Source organism: Arachis hypogaea, chromosome 18 (assembly GCF_003086295.3).
Source record: "Arachis hypogaea cultivar Tifrunner chromosome 18, arahy.Tifrunner.gnm2.J5K5, whole genome shotgun sequence".
NCBI lineage: Eukaryota > Viridiplantae > Streptophyta > Magnoliopsida > Fabales > Fabaceae > Arachis > Arachis hypogaea.
The window spans coordinates 60,219,198-60,224,926 of record NC_092053.1 but is presented as its reverse complement, the minus strand read 5'-3'; the positions used below and the strand labels follow the sequence as shown (position 1 = coordinate 60,224,926).

At 40.0% G+C, this 5,729-nt stretch overlaps 1 non-coding gene across 1 annotated transcript; it reads left to right on the top strand.

Annotated features, from left to right (window-relative positions):
- Positions 1 to 1,515: 1,515 nt before the first annotated feature.
- Positions 1,516 to 1,619, top strand: LOC112774000 (small nucleolar RNA R71). The gene has a single exon (XR_003188516.1). It is a non-coding gene; the product is annotated as a small nucleolar RNA R71 (small nucleolar RNA).
- The last annotated feature ends 4,110 nt before the right edge of the window (positions 1,620 to 5,729 follow it).

Here is a 5,729-nt window from a genome sequence, read left to right as displayed (position 1 = left end):
ATTATTGAAGCTTTGGCTTCTTCCTCCATATCTAACACCACAAAATCAGCAGGAAATATAAAATCTCCCACTTTCACCAACAAATCTTCAACTATCCCATGAGGGAATTTAAAAGTTCGATCTGCCAATTGGAGGGCCATTCTTGTTGGTTTGGCTTCCTCAATCTTCATTCTTCTCATCATTGTTAGAGACATCAAATTGATGCTGGCCCCTAAGTCACACAAGGCCTTCTCCACCATGACTTCTCCTATGATGCAGGGGATTTGGAAACTGCCTGGGTCCTTCAATTTCTGAGGCAATTTGTGCTGAATGATGGCACTGCATTCTTCAGTTAACAACACAGTTTCCTCATTTCTCCAGCTTCTCTTCTTGGTCATTAATTCTTTTAAGAATTTTTCATAGAGTGGCATTTGCTCTATTGCCTCAGCAAACGGAATGTTGATTTGGAGCTTCTTGAAAATCTCCAAGAACCTGGAGAATTGACCATCCTTTTCACTTTTCATCAAACGTTGAGGATATGGTGCTTTAGGTGTATAAGGCTTCAGGACCTCTTTTTCTTTTTCTTTTGTTTCGGACGGTGTAAAAGATTGTCCTTGTTCCTTGTCTCTCACATGTTCCCTTGCTTCAGCCTCTGTGGTTTCCTTTGAGATCTCCTTTAGATTCTTTCCACTTCTGAGGGTTATGGCCTTACATTCTTCCCTTGCAATAGCCTTGGCAGCATGAGAAACGCTTGTCCCAGGGGTTTGCTTAGATAAATACAAAATTTGATTTTCTAGCTTCTGGATGGCAGCTCCTTGGTTTTGCAGGTTAGAATTTACTTCTTCCTTAAAAGCTTTCAATTCGGTTATGTCTTGACTCATGGTTGCAAGCATTCCTTCTATCCGGTTTAATTGATCTTGAAATTGTTGGTTCGGATTAGGTTGGGTAGGTTGATTATTTTGGCCATGATATGATGGTTTGGAGTAAGTGTTTTGTGTGGCTTGGTATGATCTTTGGTTGGAGTTTTGGTATGTGGAATTGTTATGTTGGTTGTGGTTGTAAGGTTTGTGGTTTTGTGGTTGGGTTTGTTGGTTCCCCCACCCAAAGTTTGGGTGATTTTTCCATCCTGGGTTGTAAGTGTTGGAATGTGGATCATATGATTGCCTTTGTTGGTTTCCCACATAGTTGGCCTCTTCCCAATCACCTCCTTCAATGCTTACTTCCTCTTGATCTTGTGTGTGTATTGCAGCCACTTGCTTTGTTTCTAATTGCCTGGTAAGCTCTGCTAGTTGCTTGGCAAACACTTTGTTTTGGGCTAGAATTGTATCAACATGGTTCAGCTCCATGACTCCCTTAGTGTTGTGCCTCTCTGATGCATAGTAGTACTCATTCTCAGCCACTGTCTCAATCACTTCAATGGCTTCTTCCACAGTCTTTTTCCTGTTCAATGAACCTCCTGATGAATGGTCTACAGCCTTCCTTGATTCATAAGACAGTCCATCATAGAAAATATGCAATTGCACCCAATCATGGAACATGTCTGGTGGGCATTTCCTTGTCAAATCCTTGAATCTCTCCCATGCCTCGTAGAGAGTTTCACCATCTTGTTGTCTAAAAGTCTGAACCTCAGATCGAAGCCTATTGACCTTTTGTGGGGGGTAGAAACGTGCCAGAAACTTGCTTTCCACCTCATCCCATGTTGTTAGACTCCCCCTTGGGAATGATTCCAGCCACTTAGCTGCTTTGTCCCTAACTGAAAATGGGAACAAAAGCAGTTTATAGGCATCTTCCTGGACTCCATTGGACTTCACAGTGTCACAAATTCTCAGGAATTTTGTGAGATGTTGGTTGGGATCTTCATTAGCACTCCCACCAAATGAACAATGATTCTCCACAAGTGATATTAGCTGTGGTTTGAGTTCAAAATTGTTGGCCTGAATGGGTGGTTTCTGAATGCTGCTACTACAATTCCCAGAGGTTGGGTTTATGTATGAACTAAGAACCCTCCTCTCAGGAATGGCATTGTTTCCATCAGCTCTCTCATGGTTGTGAACTTCTCTATCCATGTTGAGATCTAGAGCTTCCTCAAAATTGTCCTCAGATTCTCCTTCAGATTCTTCTTCTCCCAGTACTCTCTTCCCTCTTGCTTCCCTTCTAAGTCTATGAAGGGTCCTCTCTGGTTCGGTATATGGAGGAGTTGATGTCTCTCCTCTCCTACCTGTCATACAAGAACACAGCACAGGCAACAAACAAGTGAAATACTCTTGGTTAATGGAAGAGTATGGTTAGAGCAATTGAGGAATTAATTCAAACAGTTAGTGAGTCAGTGAGTTAGTTGCTTGAATTTAAAGGCATAAAGAAAGAAAGCATGTAACAAAGTGCAGAAATTAAAATTCAACAAGTAACTTGTACTGAATTAATCAAAACAAAAAAAATGCTCAATCTAGTTAACTTCCAATTGGAGAATTGTCAATCGAAAACCAATCCCCGGCAACGGCGCCATAAACTTGATGCGCATAAACTAGTTATGCTACGATTTAGGAAATTGCACGATCGGCAAAATTCCTTCCGGCAAGTGCACCGGTTATCGTCAAGTAAAAACTCACAATAGAGTGAGGTCGAATCCCACAAGGATTGGTTGAGTGAGCAATTCGGATTAGAAGTGTGTTCTAGTTGAGCGGAATCAAGATTTAGATGAGAATTGCGGAATGTAAAATTGGCGGGAAAAGTAAATGACAAGAAATTGAAATGGCGGAATCTTAAATTGCATGAATTAAAGAGCAGACGCTAAATTGCTGAAATTAAAAGGGAATGGGGGTGATTGCATGAATTGAGTTGCAGAATATAAAGAGAAAGTGGAAATCAGAAATGGGGAATTCATTGGGTGTTAGGAGATATTGAGATCTCCGAATCAAAACATGTTTATCTCTTCCTCAACCAATGCGTTCATTGAATTTTGCTTGGCAATCTTATATGATTGGATCCCAATCCCTTGGCTCACCAATTCTCTCTAAAAACAAACAAATTCCCAATCCCTTGGTTTAAATGTTCATAAGAAGAGATGATGCTCGATCACTGATTATACCACACAGTTTCATGAACCACAATTTGGTAGGATTACATGTCACAATATCCATCCAAACCCCAATCCAATTCACTGTGAGAAAGCTTCTCTAGCATGAATCCTCCATTCCTTTCCCAAGGTTCCGAAGGATTCCAATTATGGGTAGTTTCTTTCCCAAGACAACTACCCAATGGAATTAGATCGAGAAGCTTTCTAACAAAATTCAAGAGAAAAGATTGAAGAAGAAGATAAACTATTATTGATTCATTGAATTACAATAGAGCTCCCTAACCCAATGAAAGGGGTTTAGTGAGTCATAGCTCTGAATTCAACTACAAAGATATGAAAACTAGCTAAATGAAAAAGTAAAAGTGCTCCCTAACTTAAATTCTATCCTATTTATACACTTTCTATATTGAGCTTCTGTTGTGTTTCTTGGGCTTTGAGGCCTCTCCCTGCTTTCCTTTTGACTTGGGTTTATGATCCATAATCTTGATGAGGCTGTTGATCCAAATTCTGTAACATTCATTGAGCCAACTTAGTGATAATCAAATAATGACACATGACTCAATAAATTGAAATTTCAGACTCATCAATCCTTCAGGCCCAATCCCATAAACCATGATATTCAATTGGGTTTCATACCAGAGTAAGTTTAAGTTAATGTTTGTGCTCAAATACTAACTTAAACCGCAATATTTTTGGCCCAGAAACCTTTTCCAAGAGTGGCGTTTAAGTTGCAGTTTAAGCTTAAACTGCAGCTTAAACGCCAGACACTTCCAGTGATGCCTTTTGTGGAAGCACGTTTAAGCTTCAGTTTAAGGTTAAACTGAAGCTTAAACGTGGAAATGGAAGAAGGCAGCCCTGGAGGGTAATATAGTCGAACACGTTTAAGCTTCAGTTTAAGGTTAAACTGAAGCTTAAACGTGGAGATAGAAAAGGCAGCCCTGGAGGTCGAACACGTTTAAGCTCCAGTTTAAGGTTAAACTGGAGCTTAAACGTGGAAATAGAGAAAGCCATCCTGGAGGTCGAACACGTTTAAGCTCCAGTTTAAGGTTAAACTGGAGCTTAAACGTGGAAATAGAGAAAGCCATCCTGGAGGTCGAACACGTTTAAGCTCCAGTTTAAGGTTAAACTGGAGCTTAAACGTGGAAATGGAGGAAGCAACCCTAGAGGTCGAACACGTTTAAGCTCCAGTTTAAGGTTAAACTGGAGCTTAAACGTGGAAGCTGAGAAAGGTAGCCCTGGAGGTGTCGAACACGTTTAAGCTCCAGTTTAAGGTTAAACTGGAGCTTAAACGTGGAAATGGAGAAAGCAACCCTGGAGGAGAAACTTGGTCGAACACGTTTAAGCTCCAGTTTAAGGTCAAACTGGAGCTTAAACGTGGAAATGGCTCCCTGGTGCTTTTCCCTTTTCTGGCGTTTAACCTCCAGTTTAAGGTTAAACTGGAGGTTAAACGTGGAACTACCCCCCTTGGTGCCCTTCTCACTTCTGGCGTTTAACCTCCAGTTTAAGGTTAAACTGGAGGTTAAACGTGGAAATGCTTCTTTGGTGAGACTTTCATTCTGGCGTTTAACCTCCAGTTTAAGGTTAAACTGGAGGTTAAACTTCAATTCCAGCATTTCTTAGCCTTCCTGATTCTGGCGTTTAAGCTCCAGTTTAGGCTTAAACTGGAACTTAAACTCCACATGTGATATTCAAGCTTCCTTTATTGATTTTGTTGCTTCCTTGCTTAGCCTCTTCTTCCCTGAAATCATCCAAACAATTGCATCAAAGTCTTGCAAAATTTCATGAGAAATCTTCCATTCATAGCATTCAAGTAATATAACTAAAACTCATGGAATTTGCATTAAAATCATACTGTTTGGATGGTTCATTGCTTTGTTATTCATTTGACCATTCTTGGTTACTTTAAGCTCAAGAAAATGCATAAAACAACTAAAACTAACAGAAAGTTGGGCCGCCACTGTGCTGGAATCACGCAAGTTGTCACGCATACGCGTGACCTACGCTCGCGCATCACGTTTCTTCTTCGAGCACCCACGCTTACGCGTCGCATGGCAATTCAAGTTTGCACGCGTACGCATGATGCGTGCGCACGCGTCGTGCCCTGTTTTTCAATTCTTACTTCTCTCTTCTCTCCTTTCTCCTTCTTTCCTCCTCCTTTCTTACTTTCTTCCCCTTCATTCCTTTAACTTCTCATCCTTATTCTCTTTCATTCTATTTTCCTTATTGAATTTGCATACCTTCACTCATTGCATTTTAATTTTGTGCATGTTTTCATTTTCTTTTCTAAATTTGATACTTTTTCTTCGGTGTTGAATTTTCTTGCTCAACTGTTGAATATCTCTTGCATTATTCTGGTGCTTCATGACTTGTTTTATTCTGATTGGGTAATATTATTTATTTGTCAATACTAATTTTTTATGATACCTGTATTCCTTTTGAACTGACATGGATTTATATTGTCTTTCATTACCCACTATCTCTTCCCCATTGTTGCAATTTTTTCGCTATTGATATGCCATGTGCTTCTACTGATTTTTCACTTGCATGTTGTAGCTACCATGTAGTTGAGACCCTCCTTATTTGGCATTAACCCACCCATACTTTATTTGTTTTCTTATCTTTATTTCTGGGTTACTTTTCTTCTTTTTCCTCTTCTTTCAAGATGGCCACCGAGAAG